The following is a 25,704-nucleotide window of genomic DNA, read 5'->3' as shown; positions in this document are numbered from 1 at the left end:
AACAAAACAGGAGCTACCCACGGTGATGTACTTGGTCGTATGAAACCACGCTCTAAAAGTTCTTGTAATTGGCTTTGGAGTTCCTTCATTTCGCTGGGTGCGAGTCTGTTTGGAGCACGAGCTATTGGTGCAGCTCCTGGTATAAGATCTATTTGAAATTCAACAGATCGGTGTGGAGGTAGTCCCGGTAAATCTTTCGGAAATACATCGGGAAATTCTTTTGCGACGGAAACATCATTGATGTTCTTCTCTTCGGAATTGACTTTCTCGACGTGTGTTAGAACGGCATAGCAACCTTTTCTTATTAGTTTTTGCGCCTTCTGGTTACTAATAAGATTTAACTTCGCGTTGCTCTTTTCTTCGTACACCATTAAAGGTTTTCTCTTCTCGCGCATAATGCGTATCGCATTTTTGTAACAAATAATTTCTGCTTTCATCTCTATCAACCAGTCCATGCCGATTATCACATCAAAACTTCCTAACTCTACTGGTATCAAATCAATCTTAAATGTTTCGCTAACCAGTTTAATTTCTTGATTTCGGCATATTTTATCTGCTATAATAATTTACCGTTTGCTAATTCGAATAAAAATTTATTATACAAAGGCGTCAGTGGACCACTTAATTTAGCACAAAAATCTCTACTCATATAGCTTCTATCCACACCCGAATCAAATAAAACATAAGCAGGTTTTTCATTGATAAGAAACATACCTGTAACAAGCTCCGGGTCTTCCTGCGCTTCTTTCGCATTAATGTTAAGCAGGTTTTTGTAGTGGCCCTTCTTCCTGCATCCGAAACAAATAATGTGGGTGTTATTTGTTCCTCTAGTCCCTGGTCTGTAAGTTTCACACTTCGTCGCACCATGACCCGGTCTATTACATTTGGTACATACAACCCTACTGTATTTATCCGGATGATATCCTTCACACCTATAACATGGGATTTTCTGATTGTTGTTTCCATTGTTGTTATTGAGATTGTTGTTGGAATTGTTGTTGTTGTTATTATTGCTGGGACGGTTGTTGTAGTTGTTATTGGGACGTTTGTTGCATTTATTGTTGGGATTGCGATTGTTGTTGTTGCGATTGATGTTGCGGTTGTTGGGATAGTGGTTACGATTGTGGTTGTGATTGTTGTTGTTGTTGTATTGGTGACCCTTGTCACTGGTTTCTTCCTACTTTCTCTTGACTTGTTTCGTGTTGGCTTCTTCGGCCGCCTGCTCTTTAATTCTTTCCTCAATTTGATTTATGAGTTTATGAGCTATTCGACTTGCCTTTTGTATGGAGGCGGGTTCGTGTGAACTCACATCTTCTTGAATCCTTTCTGGTAACTCTTTCACAAACACGTCGATCTTCTCTTCTTCATCTTCGAATGCTCTTGGACACAATAGGCACAACTCTGTGAATCTTCGTTCGTACGTGGTAATGTTGAAACCTTGCGTTCGTAATCCTCTAAGCTCTACCTTGAGCTTATTGACCTCGTTTCTGGGACAGTACTGCTCGTTCATCAAGTGCTTGAATGTTGATCACGGTAGTGCGTAAGCAGCATCTTGTCCCACTTATTCTAGATAGGTATTCCACCATGTTAACGCAGTACCTGTGAAGGTATGCGTGGCATACTTCACCCTATCTTCTTCAGTACATTTACTTATGGCAAACACCGATTCGACCGTCTCGGTCCACCGTTTCAATCCTATTGGTCCTTCGGTTCCATCAAATTCCAAAGGTTTGCAGGTAGCAAATTCTTTGTAGGAGCATCCTACATGATTTCTTGTGGAATTAGTTCCATTGCTAGAACCAGAGTTATTGTTATTATTTTGCATTGCGACCTGCACTGCAGCTATGTTCGCAGTAAGGAAAACACGAAAGTCTTCCTCACTCATGTTCAAGTTCTGACGAGTAGTCGGTGCCATTTCCTTCAAAAATAGCCAAAAGAATTAAGTTAATCATATAGAATATTAAGAGTAGTCAATAGTATTTCGTAGCATAATATGAACTTATTTATAAAAGATTTTTCTTCATATTAGCATTTTATAATTTTAATTCGGGTAGTACCTACCCGTTAAGTTCGTACTTATCAGCTAATATACAATTCAACTACTACGATTCTAAATGAAAAACCAAATACAATAATATTTTGCGTTCAAACTTTTATACAATATTTTATAAACATACAATACCACTATCTTACATACATGATGAAATATAGCACATAATGACTTTGATACAAGGCAGTTATGAAGACAGTTCTAGTTAATACGCAAGTCGTTCAGCAAAAGCAATAAAGACACGTAATTCATAAGTCCAGAAACAAGTCATGCATTATGGTTTTACTAAGACTATTTTCCATCCTTGGTCTTGTGGAAAATAACCGTTGTGACTGTTGACAAGACAGTACGTTGTAACGTTTTCAAAAGGACTGGGGTTACGTAATGCCCAACAGCCCCGTAACAATCTAAAAACCTTGTTTCTCACCCCAACTACTGAGTCCGTCACTTGTGGGAATGTTTTATTTAACAGTTGTAATCCGATGTTCTTTTTCTCACTTTGGTGAGAAGCGAACAACACTAACCCGTAAACATAATATGCTTCTTTATGTTGCATGTTAGAAGCTCTTTCTAAAGAACGAAGTCCTATATTAGGATATGTGGAGTCAAAATAGGTTCTTAACCCGTAGCGTAAAATTGCATTTGGGTTTCCGCACTTAATGCTTTAAAGAAAACACGGCGTAACTTAAAGTCTCCCCAATGTGATATACCCCATCTTTCAAAAGAAAGCCTTTTATAAACTAAGGCATGCATGGAACATCTTTCAAATGTTCGACAAACTAATTTCGCCATAAATAATTGTGCCGATGAATTTTTACCGACTCTAGACAAGATTTCATCAATCATATCCCCTGGTAGGTCTTCTAAAATATTTGGTTGTCTATCCTTACCGTCCATTGTGTGTTTTTATACTGTAAAATAGACGAGGATTAGATTTGTAAAAGATAATTAACAAACAATACAAGCAATTTTTACATATAACATAAAATTACAAGCACGCTACAATACATATATTACACAACATGATTACAACTCTTTATTCCGACTCACTCGTTTCTTCCTCCTCGGACTTGGTTCGTTTTGCTAACTTCCTAGGGATATATGGTGCTCCTCTAATGCGAGTCGTCGTTTTCACAAATGGTTTAGAAAAACCTGGTGGCTTAGATGTTCCCGGGTTATAGTGAAAGTTTAAGAAATACGGGTGTTTACGGTACACCCCATCAGGGTATTTCATGTTAACGTAGAATCGGGGTTGGAATTAGGTTTCTCTATTTTGATGCCTTTTCCCTTATTATTTTCTTTTGCCTTTTCAAATTGGGTCTAGGTAATTTATATAACATCATCGGAATCCTCATCGGGATTCGATTCATCAGAAAATTGGTAATTTTTTAAATATTTTGCTTCCTCGGCGGAAACACCATTGACCATTTTTAACTTTGGTCCATTGGTTGAGAATTTTTTTTTTGTTTATCTGTTTTTCTGTGGTTCCTAATATCTCCTCTTCTGGAACCTCTTCTTCCGGTTCCTCTTCTTCCGGTTCCTCTTCGGGAATTTGTGAATCTTCCCAAAATATATTCGACTCTTCATTATTATTAGGTGAGTTTATGGAATTTATACTAGAGGTAGACATCTATCACACAATATCAAACATGTTAAGAGATTAATATATCACATAATATTTACATGTTAACAATTTGTAGTTTTCAACAAAAAGTGTTAAGCAATCGTTTTTAAAGAAAACACGGTCGAAGTCCAGACTCACTAATGCATCCTAACAAACTCGATAAAACACACTAATGCAAATTTCTGGTTCTCTAAGACCAACGCTCGGATACCAACTGAAATGTCTCTTCATATTGAATATAAACGTTTCATATTAATTAATTTCGTTGCGAGGTTTTGACCTCTATATGAGACATTTTTCAAAGACTGCATTCGATTTTTAAAACAAACCATAAACTTTATTTTATCGATAAAGATTTAAAAATATTACGACGATTATCAAATAATGATAATCTAAAATATAGCGTTTTCACACGACCATTACATAATGGTTTATAATAATATTACACATCAACTTAAGTCTTCGAATGCAGTTTTAAAACAATATTATACAATCATGTAGACTCCAATCTTGTCTTTATTTAGCATGCAACAGCGGAAGCTCTTAATAATCACCTAAGAATAAACATGCTTTAAACGTCAACAAAAATGTTGGTGAGTTATAGGTTTAACCTATATATTTATCAAAACATAATAATAGACCACAAGATTTCATATTTCCATTTCTCATAAACAACATGCAATCTGCATAAAAATCATTCATATGATGAACACCTGGTAACCGACCTTAACAGGATGCATATAGAATATCCCCATCATTCCGGGACTCTCATCGGACATGATAAATCGAAGTACTAAAGCATCCATAATTCGCATGAGGCTTGTTGGGCCAAATAGATCTATCTTTAGGATTCGCGTCAATTAGTGGCAATTATCATAAACACCAATTCTTAGGCTACCAAGCTAAAAAGGGGCATATTCGGTTCGATAATTCAACATAGAATGTAATTTTGATTACTTGTGTCTATTTTGTAAAACATTTATAAAACTGCATGTATTCTCATCCCAAAAATAATAGATTTCAAAAGTGGGACTATAACTCACTTTTACAGATTTTCACTTCGTCGGAAAATAAGATTTGGCCACGGGTCGATTCACGAACCTATAACAAATATATACATATATATCAAAGTATGATCGAAATATATTCACAACATATTTTATTTACGTTTTTAACGATTTAAATTGTTAAGTTAGCAGTCCAACGTTAGTAGTTCACAATTAATTGTTCACAGTTAGTAGTACAGAAATAAATCAATATAACTTCTCGAATCAATCCACGACCTAGTGCATACAAGTCTCAGACTCGATCACAACTCAAAGTATATATATTATTTTGGAATCAACCTCAACCCTGTATAGCTAACTCGATCATTACCGCATATAGATTATCTATGGTTGTTCCAAATAATATATATAGATGACGCCGATATGATATGTCAAAACATTGTATACGTGTCTATGGTCTATCAAGACATGTATAGTACAATATAAGTTAGTTAAGTAATGGTTAGTATGGATTTGTTATAAAATTTACGTAGCTACAACAAGTAAAATTTTTCAATTTTGTTTTACCCATAACTTCTTCGTTTTAAATCCGTTTTGAGTGAATCAACTTGCTATGGTTTCATATTTAACTGTACTTTACGAAACTAAAAAGAAAAAGTATAGGGTTATAGTCAGAATTACAAGTTACAAGTCATTTTTGTAGAGGTAGTCATTTCAGTCAAAAAAATGACGTCTTGATGACCATTTTGATAAAAACATATTTCCACTTTGAGTTTGTGACAACCCGGAAATTTCCGACCAAATTTAAACTTAATCTTTAAATTATTTCGACACGATAAGAAAAGTCTGTAATGTTGAGTCTCAAAAAGTTTTGGAACTATATTCATGTAATCAATTACCCTTTGACTGTGCTCGACGATTCACGAACATTTATGTCTATATAGATATGTATATATAATATATATAGTTATATTAATTGAAAATGTTAACAAAGTATTAGATGTATAATACTTTACATGAACGTATTTGTTTCAATATATGTTTAATATAATTATCGACAGAATTAAAAGATAATATCGAATTATTGAATTATCAGATACATTGTGATATGATTACGGATCTATGTTATGAGGTCCACCGTGATTTAAGAAATCTATTCTTTTTGATAACATTCGGAAAATGGTAAAGTGATTTATAAGTAAGAACAAATATGTCAATTAACGGAAACTAGACAAGGGTTAGTAGAGATTCCTGTTTAATTTCCAATTCATGTTTTATAATATTTTCCTCGTGACTTTGATAAGATAACTATGTTAACTTTCATTTTATTTAATATGAAAGTAAGAACGTGGAGTGTAAATAACTTAGATGTTGGATATCGACAAGTTAAGTAACTCGACATGTTTCATTAAGATGATTTCATACGTTTATTTAACCTTTGGACTTTATCCCATGCTTCACCAACAGACTATAATTTAAAAACTTAAAACCTATTATGAATATATATAATTCTACTTTTCTAAAACATTTTATGATATAACGATTTCTATTATTTTAACCTTTTAACAAAATGATCCTTAAATATATTTAGTTTTGGAAAACAAAATTATCATATTTATTTGATTTTGTTTCGGACGTACAAAAACGTTTTCAGTTTAAAAAGAACTTATTTATTATTAAAACGTATATAACTTTTATACATATCTAGAACCACTTTTGACAACTCATTACTTAACCAGTATGATAAAGATAATGATATTTATATTTTATTAAATATATATAATAAATTAAATTAATATTATATATATTTATACGCATATTATACGTACATAGTTTTATACTTTTACTATACTTTAACTTTACCTTTACTTTACTTTTACTTTACTTTAACTTTAATAATTCACTTTAATAATTCATACTTAATAATTCACTTTAATAATTCATACTTTAATAATTCACTTTAATAATTCATACTTTAATAATTCACTTTAATAATTCAAAAATCTATTATAAATAGAATTCAATAGGTTTTATTATTTCATAGAAACTTGAAAATATATTTCTCTAAAATCTCTCAATCGATATATATATATATATATATATATATATATATATATATATATATATATATATATATATATATATATATATATATATATATATATATATATATATATACACTATGTATTATTTCAAGATATTATTAGTATACATAAAATGCTACGACGAGGTTCTGCTCGCATGTTTTCAAAATGGATTTTGCGAGCGGGATAGGGCTAAGGAAATTATGGGTTATAGCTATGGAGGTTATGGATAATGTTCGGGAGTATGCTCATGAGGTCAAACTAGTGTTTATCATCTCCGTTGCGTCTACATACTTTCCTACAATATTGAATCACAATATTGATACGTGAGTACTCATAACTTAACTTTTATATATTAGTAATATATCCCTGACTAGTGCTCGAGTATATATAATTATGCATGCTTGTATGTTTAATTTCGTCATTAAATAGTTTATGATAGATCATGATTTTAATACACATACTACTGAGATAAGGTATATGATATGCATGTTGTTGGAAAGCTGGCGAAAAATTAATAACTTTTCATTTAGATATCAAATAGTTTCGATGAACGGATTAAAAGATGTAGTCAATTGAATTATCTATAATTTTAAGTATTATTGTTAAAATAATTATTATTATTACTATCGTCGTTATTATCGTCGTTATTATTATTATCTAAATAATAATTTTTATTATCATTATCATTATTAGTATAAATATTATCATTAAAAATTGTTATTGTTATTACTATCGTTATTATCATTAAAAGTTATTGTTAATATTATTGATAATATTAATATTATTATTAGTATTATCATTAATATTTATTATTACTAGTATCATTATCAATTAAAACTAATATTAGTATCATCTAATTATTATGACTAATATTATTATCAATATTATTTTATTAAACAAAAATGTGATACAAAGATATTTTTACCACACGTAATATAATTACATTAATAATACATACCACCATGTTTTTATAATATTGAGTGAATTATATAAATTTTATTACTTAAAATATATAAAAGTATATTTTTATATATATATTACTTAAAATATATAAAAGTATATTTTTATATATATATTTTAATATAAATTTTATTTATTAATAAATGACTTGTATTATTATTTACTCTAATAAAGTTTGAAAAATATATTTAAATATATATAACAACTTTATTTAAGCTATATAATAAACACGTATGAATTTTTGGAAGTCATTTTGAGTCAAATTGATTTTTGCTGACTTTTGCATGATAATCTCGAGCATTAGGATTATGATACACTACGACTTGACCTGAATTTGTTAGACAGATATTGACCAATATATAAATATATATACTTAATATAGGTTCGTGAATACGAGGTCAACCTTGCACTTGTTCAATGACGTCATATGTATTTTTACTACGAAATACAGTATAGTGAGTTTCATTTGCTCCCTTTTTAAATGCTCTTGCAATATACAATTTTTGGGACTGAGAATACATGCACTTTTATAAATGTTTGATGAAATAGACACAAGTAATCGAAACTACATTCTATGATTGAATTGTTATACCGGATATCGCCCTTGTTGAACTTGGTAGCCTAAGAATTGGTGTTTATTATAATTGCCACCAATTGACGCGAATTCTAAAGATAGATCTATGGGCTTTGACACGCCACAGTCAGAGAATTTAAACTGCTTTAGTACTTCGATGTTTATATGTTTGGGGATATTCTAGATGCATTTTGTTAATGTCGGTTACCAGGTGTTCAATCCATATGAATGAATTTTAAACACTTGCGAGTGTATGATTATTGAATAAATGAAATCTTGTGGTCTATTAAAATTATGGAAATGATTGATTACGATAAACTAATAAACTCACCAACCTTTTGGTTGACACTTTAAAGCATTTTTATTCTCAGGTATTAAAGAAATCTTCCGCTGTGCATTAGCTTATTTTAAGGATATTACTTGGAGTCATTCATGGCATATTTCGAAAGACGTTGCATTCGAGTCGTTGAGTTCATCAAGATTATTATTAAGTCAATTATAGTTGGATGTATTATGAAATGGTATGCATGCTGTCAATTTTCGATGTAAAGAAAGTTTGTCTTTTAAAAACGAATGCAATGTTTATAAATGTATCATATAGAGGTCAAATACCTCGCGATGTAATCAACTATTGTGAATCGTTTATAATGTATATGAACGGGGAAATTTCAGTTGGTATCAGAGCGGTGGTCTTAGCGAACCAGGTCTGCATTAGTGTGTCTAACTGATAGTCGTTAGGATGCATTAGTGAGTCTGGACTTTGACCGTGTCTGCATGTAAAAAGTTTTGCTTATCATTTTTTTCGGAAATTGCCTGCTTATCACTCTTAGTCTAGACACATCTTATTGCATTGATTACATGAATAGTGTATAGACAAAATTTATATCTTAGCGTATCTGCTAATTCATATCTTAGCGTATCTGTTACTGTAAACTTTGCCTGACATATTCCGTAAATTCCTCCGTAATCTACGAAATCTTTTGCTATATATATATATATATATATATATATATATATATATATATATATATATATATATATATATATATATATATATATATATATATATATATCCTATGTAATTAGAGTACCACCCGATAGCCGGAAAATCATTTCATATCGAAAAATCCTTTATTCAATCGTACAAAATGGAATTCGTCATTAGTTCAAGTCCCTCGGATTCCGAAATGGAATCCCACTCAAGCTTCGAAAGCAGTGTGACCGGAATGGATCAACCAATTAGCCATCATTTATTCTGGATGAATTGGGGATGGGTTCGTAGCCTCCTTAATCATTGGAGACAAGAAGAAGGTGATCTTTTCCATCCACCACATTGTCCTCTTGGCGAAGAACCTGAAGCACTTACCAGCGAACCTGTCCAAAACACCATTTTCTATCTCATTTCCAGAGTATCTCGTCATGATTATATACTACATCAAATTCTAGATTTTATTTATCCGCTCGTCCGAACCGACAATCACCCCGGTGTAATAGAAGAAGTCAACGAGCTTCGCGCTCGAGTAGTGGCTTTGGAAAATATGGTGCAAAGGTTACAAACACCAGCACCATCATCAGCAACACCAACAGTACCATCACCACCACCAACAGTAAGATCCGCATCCCACACTTCAACATCACAACCTATATCCCACGAGCACCAATGTTATACGCTCTGTAGATACCAAGGAATACCAACAACAACAAACGATGAAGTATTGATTCATAACTTCATTGAAGAAACACTCCGCAACGATTATATAGTCCCTAAAGTCTTAGAGATTATCTATTCTAGCCCTAACCATAAATCAGATGAGTGAACCAAAAGGATAGAAGGAAGAATAGAAATCCTGACAAGAATGGTGCGTGATTTACAAGCTAGACTTGTTTTACCAACAGCATCAACAGTACCATTAGCATCATCAGCACGGTCAGTGCCGTCAGCATCGTCAGAATCAGCAGCACCTATAACATCACAAACTCCGCCAGTTCATGAATCACCGTGGATATCATCACTAATCAACAACACGTATATTGTATCAACGAGTTATGAAGTATTAACCCATTCCTCTCAAGGATTTATAAGCATATTGTATATATACAAATTTTAAAACCATAATAAATCTTTCCGTACTAAGCTATTATGTGTGAATCTTAACTACTCGGTTGATTCATATTATTTATATGCAATGATGTACGTCCTTTGTCTGCAACTTAACCATCGTTAAGTACAATCTCTTTCTAAATTCAATAAATTCCAATTCATAATAAATCAAGTGTATTATTCAAATATATGTTTGATTTTACACTTTCATCAGCGATGTACTCGAAACTTTTCAAATAACATCATTCGTACCTTGCGAAGTTCACAAGAATTCCACGAACACCAACATCATTCACTGAGTAAATATCAATGAAAATGAATAATGAAGTATTGATTCATAATTTCATTTACGTTGAAGTGATAATCTACGAAGATTACGAAATTTCTAAAGTTTTTGGGATTATTCATTTCTAGTTCTAGCTGAAAATCAAATGAGCTTAATATGATATTAACTCATTAAATCTGTAATACATCTGAAGAAAATATACACATATTTTCATAAGGGCTGTAATAAAATTCTCTGTACAAAACATTACTTGTGAAATTTTTTTTAACGGGTAGGTAATACCCGAGAAATATATAAGTTCACAAATAATATGTTACATTCTTCGAATCTGATTCAGCAAATTATCCATTATACTCCCTACTTTTACAATAATATACATTATTTCATAAAAATCAAAACGACCATACTCATTCAAGTTCAATTACATATTTTGATTTTGAAATCGCAGAATTCAATTCAAGATATAACCGGTATCATCACTCTTAGATTCATATATCTTTCAAAGCTATACTTTGACTTCAAGACTGTGCTAGAACATCATAAGTATATTAACGGCTTCAATCTGTGTTCAAACCCTCCGAAATTCCTGAAGACGCTTTTAAATAATGAACAATCGAGATGATGATCCAACCACATGTTACCCACAGTTATGTATCTAAAAAATCCTCAAAATCAAAGTCATAGTTTAACACGTATCCGTGTCAGACCCTTTGATATTTACTAGCTAAAATAACTTTTCAATTCCTCTCCAAAGTAGTCAGCTTTGTCACAGCTCCAGCAAGTCAACTTCGACTTTTCAGTTGAAACAGTTTTATTATAACCTCGATATATAGGTTGCCCTTTCGCCATTGTTACCAGGGAGCCGTTTATGTTCCACCACATTAGCAATAAACTTATTAACAACTTCACTAATATTTGATTTTCCAAAAAATCATTTACTCATCTGCATCTTGTAAAGAGAATTGCCATACGAATCTTTGGGAATTAGCAATCAGTATTTCGAAATCTCGCAGCATGTCAACGCCAACAGTTATACATATAACTTCTATCTCCTGGACTTACATACTGCGAATGTGAAGTTTCTGAAAAACACCCTAAACTGTGAACTAGTTCTCGAAATTTTGAAAAATGCTGATGAAGCAACAAAAACTGTAAATGACCTTAACAGTAAAAAGTTGATGATAAAGAATAGTGTATTGGCAAAGCTCAGAAAAAGAGAAGTTTTAGAACTGGAAAACGGATAGAGCAAAGTATGAAGGAGGCTGTGGACAAATCACAAAGGCTGAACCTGCCTTCAAAGAATCCAAATGATTCAGTATCTGCTGAAGTCATTAACGAATACCTTGCTCCTGACTCTAAACCCCTGTGAACAATATTCTTCATCATCTACTGATATTAGAAATTCTAAGATATCATCGTATCTTTCATTATAAATATCCTTCATATTTCTGAAGATATTTCCATAATTATTCTATCTGAAATCATTTACCGCTTCACGCTATCTGTATTACATCATAAAAGAAACTATTTCAGTTTCTAAATTCTAAAACCATCGAGTTCAAAATAGGAATGTTTTTGAAGAAGTGTTGGGAACTGAAGCATGAATTAGTATAATATAATGACACTTGATCAACGTGATTATATTACAGTAAGTCATGCTGAGTTTCTAAATGGAACGTGATGATTCACAGATCATAACGTCATCATGTGCTATATTACACGATTCATGTATTCTATTTAACCTCTAAAAATATCAAGAAAATATTTTCTTGATGATTCGGACTTTTTCGAGGTATTCTGGTAATTTGACAAATCATGATCGTGCCATTACAATTTCCTCCTTAGAACATTAACCATGTTAATTCGAAATCCCATAACTACGAATTCTGGACCATTACTTGCTGTGTTTAATAAATAGAAGAGAAAACAGAGCATGAAGATCCAAAATAGAAATTGGAGTATAAATCGCAGCAAATAGAAGAAAGCATTAACTGAGGATGATAATGATTATAGAAGACAGAAGCAGGGACTTCGAAATATAAAGGAGGATATAAAGCCCAACGACAACTCAGAAATTATAAACCATATATATCGATGCATATAGCAATATAAAGACACGGGAGAACTAAAACACTATAAAACCAAGAGTATAGTAGAAGTAAATAGATTCTTCCGGCAGTAGATGAAAAAGAAGAATGACAGATATGAAAGTAAGAAATATATCAAGAAGCAGAACTGGATGAAGCATATTGAAGAATGCTTTAAAGTATGAATTGAGAGAGAAAGAATAGAAGGTGTGAGTTGTGGAAATAAGGAAACGAAAGGGGTGGATATATAGTAAAATATCCGACAGATCAATCAAAACAGATTATCGCATTTAATAAAAGCGGTCCTAATTTCCTTAATTACCGAAGAACCAAATCTTATTACGAAGATTTTCTTCTAAATTCCTTGAATTTCGGAAATCAACCGTGACTACGTCACCAGTTAAGTCAAACCTACATTTATTCATTTTCATTTTTTTGCGATAGCTTCACTCGTAATCTTCACATAAACAAATTGATTATTCCATACTACTCACTGATGATAAAACTCTAATTTCCAACTCGTATACGTCATGAAAACATATTTATTGTCATCCATGACCATTCCACTCAAATTTCGGGACGAAATTTCTTTAACAGGTAGGTACTGGGACAACCCGAAAATTTCCGACCAAATTTAAACTTAATCTTTATATTATTTCGACACGATAAGCAAAGTCTGTAATGTTGAGTCTCAAAAAGTTTTGGAACTATATTCATGTAATCAATTACCCTTTGACTGTGCCCGACGATTCACGAACATTTATGTGTATATAGATATGTATGTATAATATATAGTTATATTAATTGAAAATGTTAACAAAGTATTAGATGTATAATACTTTACATGAACGTATTTGTTTCAATATATGTTTAATATATTTATCGACAGAATTAAAAGATAATATCAAATTATTGAATTATCAGATACATTGTGATATGATTACGGGTCTATGTTATGAGGTCCACTGTGATTTAAGAAATCTATTCTTTTTGATAACATTCGGAAAATGGTAAAGTGATTTATAAGTAAGAACAAATATGTCAATTAACAGAAACTAGACAAGGGTTAGTAGAGATTCCTGTTTAATTTCCAATTCATGTTTTATAATATTTTCCTCGTGACTTTGATAAGATAACTATGTTAAATTTCATTTTATTTAATATGAAAGTAAGAATGTGGAGTGTAAATAACTTAGATGTTGGATATCGACAAGTTAAGTAACTCGACATTTTTCATTAAGATGATTTCATACGTTTATTTAACCTTTGAACTTTATCCCATGCTTCACCAACAGACTATAATTTAAAAACTTGAAATCTATTATGAATATATATAATTCTACTTTTCTGAAACGTTTTATGATATAACGATTTCCATTATTTTAACCTTTTAACAAAATGATTCTTAAATATATTTAGTTTTGGAAAACAAAATTATCTTATTTATTTGATTTAGTTTCGGACGTACAAAAATTTTTTCGGTTTAAAAAGAACTTATTTATTATTAAAACGTATATAACTTTTATGCATATCTAGAACCACTTTTGACAACTCATTACTTAACCAGTATGATAAAGATAACGATATTTATATTTTATTAAATATATATAATGAATTAAATTAATATTATATATTTATACGCGTATTATACGTACATAGTTTTATACTTTTACTATACTTTAACTTTACCTTTACTTTACTTTTACTTTACTTTAACTTCAATAATTCACTTTAATAATTCATACTTTAATAATTCACTTTAATAATTCATACTTTAATAATTTAAAAATCTATTATAAATAGAATTCAATAGGTTTCATTATTTCATAGAAACTTGAAAATATATTTCTCTAAACTCTCTCAATCGATTTATATATATATATATATATATATATATATATATATATATATATATATATATACTATGTATTATTTCAAGATATTATTAGTATACATAAAATGCTACGACGAGGTTCTGCTCGCATGTTTTCAAAATGGGTTTTGTGAGCGGGATAGGGCTAAGGAAATTATGGGTTATAGCTATGGAGGTTATGGATAATGTTCGGGAGTATGCTCATGAGGTCAAACTAGTATTTATTATCTCCGTTGCGTCTACATACTTTCCTGCAATATTGAATCACAATATTAGTAATGTATCCCTGACTAGTGCTTGAGTATATATAATTATGCATGCTTGTATGATTAATTTCGTCCTTAAATAGTTTATGATAGATCATGAGTTTAATACACATACTACTGAGATATGGTATATGATATGCATGTCGTTGGAAAGCTGGCGAAAGACGTTGCGTCTAAGTATAAGTAAATGGTATATATATATATATATATATAAGTCCCGAAACGTATATATATATATATATAAGTCCCGAAATGTATATATATATATAAGTATATACGTATATATATATATATATATATATATATAAATATATATATATATATAATATTTGTTTAACCTTGTAGACAAGAAGGAAGCAATTGCTAAAAAAACAACCGGCAAGTAATTCCGCATCTTCATCTTCTACCGGTCGGAGTCGACAACCATCAATGGAACCATACTACACGGCAAGTCAAATTGAACAAATCTTTCATTTTAATAATCTTGTAGTTCCTCCCGATATTCAACCAAATTTTGGGTATACTACCGGTACTTCCAATTCCAATACTCCGCGCCCGAGCCGTAACAATGATGAAGATTTGTATCATGATGGATTTGCCGATTTGTAATTTGTTTGGTGTGTTTGAAGACAATTATGCTTTTGTTGGGTGTTTTTCCGGTTGTTTGAAGACAATTATGTTAAGTTTATGTTTTGTAAACAATATTAGTTGATTTGGTTGTTTTTCCGAATTTTAAAATGTATGGATAATTATTGTCGCATTTGGATACTTTTTTTTTAATGTTATTGTGGTATTTTGTGAAACTATAATCTTATTTTTTATAGCAGGTTTGGATATTTGAAATGTGCCGTATCGAATACGGCTGGAAACAGCTGAAACAAATACGTCTGGAAACAGCAGAAGCCTTTCCGGACGACTTGTCGTCCAGGAAGACGCATCCAGGATTAATTTATTTTTCTGTTATCAATTAATAATTATTAATAAAAATATAATATTATTTTAATCCAAAATCTTTCGGGAAGATTTATCGTCTCCATAAGTCGTCCGGAAATATCGTCCACGAAAGCTAGCGTTGAAAGTCAATGTGGGCCCCACCCTCCGTCTGGGAAAACAAAATGCCGTCCCGAAAAACTTTCAGGGATGAAACTTTCTGGACGACACATCCCGGACGATGTGGCGTCCGGGAAGACTTTCTGGGACGATAAGTCGTCTGGATCCATCATCCGAAAAATCGTTTTTCCAGTAGTGTTAGGTTTAAATTCATGTTAAAATGTTCACCAATTTTGACTTTGAGCAACTTTGATTACCAAATTCAATTTTGACATGCTAATCGACGTTGACTGACTAATTAAACGGATTTTAGAAAATCCGAACAGAATGCTTTTATAAATGAGTTATCGGGATTAATCGAGGAGTAATTGGGTATTTTACAACAGTGGCTTTTATGGATTCGTCGTAAGGGTTTCCTCCTGAGGGCGAGTGTTTTTTTTTTTTTTGTTTTTTGTTTTTTTTCTGAAAGATGGGCCATCGAAGTGTAATGATTTGTTTAAGGAAATAATGAGGTGAGTAGGTTCCGACATTGCGTTCGGACCACCGTCAGTAACTCCTAACCGTCATTAAAAAATGAAGTATTTGTTACGGAGAGGACAAGTCAAGAAAATTTTTCTTCAAGCAAGCCATCTCGAAACTTTAAACGTTTCCTAACAATTGGTATCTGATTGGAACATATTTGTTACCTGCAAACATTAGCAAAATGAACAGGGAAATGATAATCGCAGGGCTGTCTTGGAAGTTTAAGATGTTTAGTTGGACAAATTAGTTAGTTTATTAAAAATGAGAACAAGTATATAGATGTCAAATTATCTAACATTCAAGGTTCAATTTAAGGGATTCCAAACTTTTCATGTGAATGTATTGTCACGACCCAGAAAATTTCGACTAATTTTGAACCAAATTCACGATACGATTTCATAATTCTGACATGATAAGCAAAGTCCGTTATGTTGCGTCTCAAAAAATTTTGAACCATTTTCGTACATTCATTTGACTTCGACCATTTCCGACGATTCACGAACAATTGTATTTAAATAAATATGTATATATCAATATATTTATATATATAAATATTTATATAATAATTTGAAATGTTAATAAACTATTATATGCAATTCTTGTTATAGATAAATATGTAAAATAATATGCGATGTAATTATATATATATATATATAAATATTTATTGTAAATATATAAAATTATATTAAATCCAATTGTTTAAAAATATATAATATATTTATTTTAGTAGTTAAGTTTGCTATTTAAAACTGGTAGAAAGAGAATATATTAAAAATAAATGATTTTGAGCCTAATTAGTAAACGCCAGTAACACTCGGTTGACGTTTCATTAGTTTTAATATAGAATTAATACATGTTCATGAAGGATTAAAATAAAAGTTGGACTGTAAATTGATTTCGAAGATTTTAGATTTGTTAAAAATATTTTTACTTTTTAGTTTAAATATTAGAACTCCGTACATATTAATTGGAACACGAAATAAATATTTATCGAACATTTTTTATCAGGTTTCAAACAGTTAATGACTGAAATAATTAAATTAACTTAATTTAAAAATTTGGGATTTTTCTGAATTAATTTTATCCGTAACTGTTTAGCAAGGGACACGATATAATATCCGTGCTAAGTGTCGGCAGAAGAGTAATAGTTAAAATATTCGTGACTTGAATTATTAAAGGTTCACTGTTTTTTTTATTTATTTAGCCATCACCTAAGTCTTATATATACATATACATACGATATGCATATTCATATATTGTATCCATTAACCGAACACCAAACCAAACCACCACCCCACTGCCGTTGAAGTACCACCACCGGCTAACACCATTGGAGCACCATAACCGCTACCCTATCCATCACCACCCCAACCCGAAACCATCCTCACCATCTTCATTTTACTATCACCACCATTCGATCAACATCAAACCCACAACTAAGTCATCACCTTCATCAAATCATCGAGACCCATTTGTTTTGCTATTATTACCTCCGAACAACCATAACCATTTACAATTGTTTCCTATTACGAACAACAAAACACCATCTTCGATATCTATCTGCTTGCTACTACTTGTTTCTATTTTCTGTAACCATCAAACACCACCCTCAGTCTTCAATTATTACTGTTCTGCTGTTACGTTTTTCTGTTGCAACCGAACCCAAACAAACACCAATTTATCACCATGGTCGACTACTATTGTTGATGTTTTCTTGCTGTTTTCTGGCCAACCGATGCACCACAATAAACTATCACCACACCATCGAACATATAATTTTTTCTTTCTTTCTTATTTCATTCGTGAACAACCACCTCGACTGTCACTGCAGCTGCAGCTGCTTTGTTACTATTTATTTTTTTCGCTGTTACAGTCAGATCCAATCAATCCAACATCATCGATCACCACCACTTACCACTTCTTGTACGCTGCTGCACATTTTCTCTTCTGTTTTAAACGAACGTGTATACCATGAATGAAGATGACAATGACGATGATGATCATGTGACTGCTGCTATTTCCGTTTATATTCCGGTCACCCTACACCATCAAAGACTGCCGTGATCTTCGGTCTACTGCTCGATCTAGGCTACTGCCTTTTAATTCTGATTCTGATTCTGATTTCTTTTTGACAAGTGATGTAGCTGCTATCTAAATCACGAGTTAATCATTAAACCTAAAATTTTTGGGCCGATTACTAATACAAACTTCCACTTGGGCCATAAATCTCACAAATGGACTATAAGTAAATGGGTTTAGCTAATAGGGCCGTGTACAGATTTCTTTTTGGGCCGAGACTTGTTTATGCAGTTGGGCCGTGTATGAGTTTGGTTGTTGGGCCGAAAACAATTCCTGAATACATGATGTGAATTCACGAGGAACGGGTTAAATGATTATAAGTCGGTTATTACAACAGAAAAACATAAATGGTGCATTGGTTAAGTGTGTTTGTGCTTAAGCGAGAGGTCTTGGGTTCGAGTCTGGGCAGTGGTGTTTTATTTTCAAAGCTTGTTTCTCCAAAGGTTGTACTCTTTTATTATTATTATTCTTTTATTTTAATATGATTATTATTATTATTATTATTATTATTATTATTATTATTATTATTATTATTATTATTACTACTATTATTATTATTATGATTATTATTATTATTATGATTATTATTATTATTATTATTATTATTATTATTATTATTATTATTATTATTGATATTATTAGAATTATTATTATTATTATTATAATTATTATATACGTATTGTTAGTATTATTATTATTATTATTATTATTATTATTATTATTATTATTATTATTATTATTATTATTATTATTATTATTATTATATCATTATTATTATTATTATTATTATTATTATCATATCATTATTATTATTAAGATAAGTATTATTATCACTAATAACATTATTATTATTATTTTATTATTTTTAATTATCATTATTATCATTATTCTTATTATTATTATTATAAGCATCATTATTTTTATTATCATTATTTTAGTAGTATTATAATCATTTTTTTATAAATAAAAGATATTTATATAAAAAAATATATTATTACATATATCATAAGTATATCTAAATTACAATTTCAATACAAAAACAACATATATATATATATATATATATATATATATATATATATATATATATATATATATATATATATATATATATATATATATATATATATATGTAGCCTTTGAAATAATAAATGTATGACTATTTTAAATAAGTAATATATTATATGATTAATAAATATAAACCGAGTTGAATACCATTATATGTTCATTATACGTGTTAATATATATACTTGATATAGGTTCGTGAATCCGAAGCCAACCCTGCATTGTTCAGTTCCGTCGTATGCATATTTTACTACAAAATATCGTATCGTGAGTTTCATTTGCTCCCTTTTTAAATGCTTTTGCAATATATATTTTTGGGACTGAGAATACATGCGCTGCTTTATAAATGTTTGACGAAATAGACACAAGTACTTAAAACTACATTCTATGGCTGGATTATTAAACCGAATATGCCCCTTTTTAGTTTGGTAATCTAAGAATTAGGGAACAGACACCCTAATTGACGCAAATCCTAAAGATAGATCTATCGGGCTGATAATGCTAAAAACGAACATATATTTCATAGCATTATTCCTCAAGAAAGACAAGCTTTTAGTTGCAATTGTTCTATTTACAAGTGATATTCGTTTAAATAATAAAAGGTGAAGACAAAAGACAGATTCGATGAATTGAAGACGCAAACGACCAAAAAGCTCAAAAGTACAAAATACAATCAAAGAGGTTCCAATTATTGATAAGAAACGTCTCGAAATTACAAGAGTACAAGATTCAAAACGCAAAGTACAAAATATAAAATTGTACGCAAGGACGTTCGAAAATCCAGAACCGGGACCAGAGTCAACTCTCAACGCTCGACGCAACGGACTAAAAATTACAAGTCAACTATGCACATAAATATAATATAATATTTAAATAATTCTTATAATTATTTATATATTATATAAATAAAATAAACCGTCGGCAAGAAAGGCTCTAAACTTGTGTGAGCTGTATTTACAAACTCCGCGACTCGCGGAGTTTGAAGGCAAAAAGGGCCGCGAGTCGCGGAGCCCCAAATTCTGAAACTCCCTATAAAGCCAACCAAATTCTGATCATTTTTCATAAAATATATCCATCCATCTCTCTATCTATATCGTAATATTTATATTTATAATTTATATTTTAATTTTAATTTTAATTTTAATCCTAATAATAAGGGTATGTTAGCGAATGTTGTAAGGGTGTAAGTCGAAATTCTGTCCGTGTAACGCTACGCTATTTTTAAGCATTGTAAGTTATGTTCAACCTTTTTAATTTAATGTCTCGTAGCTAAGTTATTATTATGCTTATTTAAAACGAAGTAATCATGATGTTGGGCTAATTACTAAAATTGGGTAATTGGGTTTTGTACCATAATTGGGGTTTGGACAAAAGAACGACACTTGTGGAAATTAGACTATGGGCTATTAATGGGCTTTATATTTGTTTAACTAAATGATAGTTTGTTAATGTTAATATAAAGATTTACAATTGGGCGTCCCTATAAATTACCATATACACTCGATCGGACAAGATGGACGGGGTATTTATATGTACGAATAATCGTTCATTTAACCGGACACGGGAATGGATTAATAGCCACTAGAATAATTAAAACAGGGGTGAAATTATGTACAAGGACAGTTGGTATAATTGATAACAAAATATTAAAACCTTGAGTTACACTCAGTCGACATCCTGGTGTAATTATTAAACAAAGTATTAAAATCTTGTTACAGTTTAAGTCCCCAATTAGTTGGAATATTTAACTTCGGGTATAAGGATAATTTGACGAGAACACTCGCACTTTATATTTATGACTGATGGACTGTTATGGACAAAAACCAGACGGACATATTAAATAATCCAGGACAAAGGACAATTAACCCTTGGGCATAAAACTAAAATCAACACGTCAAACATCATGATTACGGAAGTTTAAATAAGCATAATTCTTTTATTTCATATTTAATTTCCTTTATTTTATATTTAATTGCACTTCTAATTATCGCATTTTTATTGTAATTGTATTTAATTGCACTTTTAATTATCGTACTTTTTAATTATCGCAAGTTTATTTTATCGCACTTTTATTATTCGCAATTTCATTATCGTTATTTACTTTACGCTTTAATTTAAGTCTTGTATTTATTTTTAATATTTTACATTTGGTTTTAACTGCGACTAAAGTTTTAAAATCGACAAACCGGTCATTAAACGGTAAAAACCCCCCTTTATAATAATAATATTACTTATATATATATATTTGTATTTTTATAAAAGTAAACTAATATAGCGTTAAGCTTTGTTTAAAGATTTTCCCTGTGGAACGAACCGGACTTACTAAAAACTACACTACTGTACGATTAGGTACACTGCCTATAAGTGTTGTAGCAAGGTTTAAGTATATCCATTCTATAAATAAATAAATATCTTGTGTAAAATTGTATCGTATTTAATAGTATTTCCTTGCTAAAATTAATAGCTATTTTATATACACCTCGCGAAACATCAAGTATTTTTGGCGCCGCTGCCGGGGAATCGCTTAAAAGCCGGAAGCGCAACGCTAATATAAAAAAAAATAAGTATTTTTTAAGATTTTGTTAAATATTTAAGTTTTATAAAGTTTCTTTATTTTCATTTTATAAAAATATAAGTTTTTATTATATAAAAATATTTAGATTTTAAAACAGAAAAATATAAAACAGAAAAAAAAAACGCGTAAAATTTTGAACTGTACCAGAGTTGAATTTTAGAACCCCGCGACTCGCGGGGTTTGTAGCTTCGGGAACCGCGACTCGCGGAGCCGTCTGACACAGCTGACCATAAGCCCTAATCTGCATTTAATACGGGGTATTTATTATTATTATTAACTTTAAAACCTAATTAGGTTATTTATATTAAATTAATTAATTTAGTTTTATTTATTATTTGTTTTATTTAGTTAAATTAGTTTAATTAAATTGTAAAATTAATAGTTTTAATAAATAAATAATATTTTTATAAAAATTGTACTTTTTACAACTTTTTGTATATTTTTATATTTTGTCCCTTTTTAATTGTTTTAGCGTAATATTTGTATTTTTAGCTCATATTTAGTTTTAAACTTAGTTTTTGTCATAGTTATTTTTACTTCTAGATTTTTAGGCTTTGCCGTAGAATTTCTTAAGTGCTTTTTCTTTAGACTAAGATTTAGGTGCTTTAGAATTTTGCGACGCCTTTTTAAGTTTTAGTTTCTTTTTAAGATATTTCCATTTGGGATATAGTTTTTCTTGTAAGCTTTAATATTTTTAGACGACTTTTTCCTATGTATCAATTATCATTCCAATTAGTAATCTTAATTTGCGATTATAATTTTAAGTTAGTTGTAGTAATAAGGTTAGGTTAGTCAATTGTTTTATAATTTTTATAAGTTTCTTTTATTTTTCCGTCACCTTTTATTTTTCAACCATTTTTCTTTTTTGACCTTTTTCGACGAACTCTTTTTCTTTCTTATTTCTCGCTATTCTAGTTTTAGGACATAGATTTTTATTCTACTTCTTATCTAATTTTCTTAAAATTACGAAAATTTATTTTAAGTGGTTAAATTGATAGACATCAAAATTTTCTGGTTCGTAGTAATAGTTGGATTTGTACGTGGACCGGGTTATTGGAGCCAAACAGTCCTCAATTATATTGAGACCAAACGAATCCTGCCCCTCTGCTGCATCTTTTGGCTATTCAAAACGTGGGCAAAATCAGAAAAGTCTATTGATTGAATAACTTATTATAATTTTTCTTTCCTTTTAAAAACTAATAGGATATTCAGTGAATGCACCGAGCAAGACGTTCACCACCTTTTGTACGTTCACCACCTGTAACTAGATCAAGACATTTAGCAAATATTACTGCAATTGATTTTTCTTTAGAATCGTCATCCAGTCGACCAAGTACTCCAGTTCAAATTTCCGATAATCCATTTTTTGAACCCGACCTCACAATTGAGAATCCAGAGAATATTCAGGAACGGTTCGTAGATCCTGAACCACTAAACTTTCCTCCGGAACCACCAATCATTCAAACAGAGATTGTTGAGGAACGAACCATTAAATCAGAATCCTCTAGTGATTCGGATTCAACAAATTCAATTATGGAGAATCTGGAACCTTTAAGTATGGAAGACTGAATGAGAGCTAAACGCACTGGCCAAGGTCACGCAATTACTCATCCAGACATTAATGCGCCAGATTATGAAATCAAAGGACAAATTCTACACATGGTGACTAATCAATGCCAATTTAGTGGTGCGCCGAAGGAAGATCCAAATGAACATTTACGTACCTTTAATAGGATCTGCACACTATTTAAAATCCGAGAAGTGGAGGATGAACAGATATATCTCATGTTATTTCCCTGGACTTTAAAGGGAGAAGCCAAAGATTGGTTGGAATCGTTACCTGAAGGGGCGATTGATACATGGGATGTTTTAGTTGAAAAATTTCTTAAACAATTCTTTCCTGTATCTAAAGCCGTATGACTTCAAGCAGAAATTGTTACGTTTACACAGAAGCCGAATGAAACTCTATATGAGGCGTGGACTAGATTTGGAAAGTTGTTAAGAGGATGTCCGCAACATGGTTTAGACACCTGTCAAATAGTACAAATATTCTACCAAGGATGCGACATCACTACAAGGAAAGATATAGATATAGCAGCTGGTGGTTCTATTATGAAGAAAACCGAAACTGATGCTTACAAAATTATTGATAACACTGCTTCCCACTCACATGAGTGGCACCAAGAAAAAGATATCGTTAGATCGTCTAAAGCAGCTAGAGCCGATTCTAGCCATGACTTAGATTCTATTTCCACAAAGATAGATGCTGTTGAGAGACGAATGGAAAAGATGACTAAAGATATTCACTCAATACGAATTAGTTATGAGCAGTGTGGAGGATCACATTTGACAAAAGATTGTCTCAGTATTGAATTAACAATGGAATAAAGAGAGAATATTTCATACATAAACCAAAGGCCTGGAAATAATTATCAGAATAATTATCAACCGCCAAGACCGATTTACAATCAAAACCAGAATTATAACCGAAATATTCCATACAACAACCAACAAGGTCCTAGCAATCAACAAGTATCCAATAATACTTACAATCAGCAAAGACCTAATTTTCAAAATAAACCACCACAACAAACCGATGATAAAAAGCCAAATTTAGAAGATATGATGACGAAGCTAGTTGAAACTCAAACGCAGTTTTTCACATCTCAGAAACAAACTAATGAACAAAATGCTCAAGCATTTAGAAATCAACAAGCTTCTATTCAAAATCTGGAACAAGAAGTAAGTAACCTAGCAAGGTTAATAGGTGAAAGAAAACCGGGAAGTCTACCTAGTGATACAAATGCTAACCCCCGGAATGAAGCAGCTAAAGCCATTACCACAAGAAGTGGTACAACACTTAAACCACCTGAAATACCTGTAACTTCTGATGAAGCTATTCCTACTCCACAAGAACCACAACCTGATCAAGATAAGGAAAAAGAACCGGTAGTTGAAAAGGTTAATGAAGATAACACAGTTAAGGCTAAACCTTATGTTAAACCATACCAACCACCACTTCCTTACCCGAGTAAAATGAAGAAAGAGAAACTTGAAGCCGAGCAATCCAAATTCTTGGATATGTTTAAACAGATAAATGTAAATCTTCCTTTCATTGATGTGATTTCAGGAATGCCTAGATATGCTAAATTCTTGAAAGATCTAATCTCAAATAGAAAGAAAATGGAAGAACTCTTGGCTGTTACCATGAATGCTAATTGTTCAGCAGTGCTGTTGAATAAGATACCAGAAAAACTATCTGATCCAGGAAGTTTCACAATTCCATGTTTTCTGGGTAGTCTTAGTTCAATAGAAGCATTAGCAGATTTAGGTGCTAGTATAAATCTAATGCCGTATTCACTATACGCTAAACTAGACCTTGGAGAATTGAAACCAACCAAAATAAGCATACAACTAGCCGATAGATCAATAAAATATCCTAGAGGGATAATGGAGAACATGCTAGTTAAAGTTGGTACTTTAGTATTTCCAGTAGAT

The sequence above is a fragment of the Rutidosis leptorrhynchoides genome, chromosome 3 (genome assembly GCF_046630445.1).
Source record: "Rutidosis leptorrhynchoides isolate AG116_Rl617_1_P2 chromosome 3, CSIRO_AGI_Rlap_v1, whole genome shotgun sequence".
NCBI classification, from domain to species: domain Eukaryota; kingdom Viridiplantae; phylum Streptophyta; class Magnoliopsida; order Asterales; family Asteraceae; genus Rutidosis; species Rutidosis leptorrhynchoides.
The sequence above is the reverse complement of the archived record's forward strand: the minus strand, read 5'-3'. Positions refer to the sequence as shown.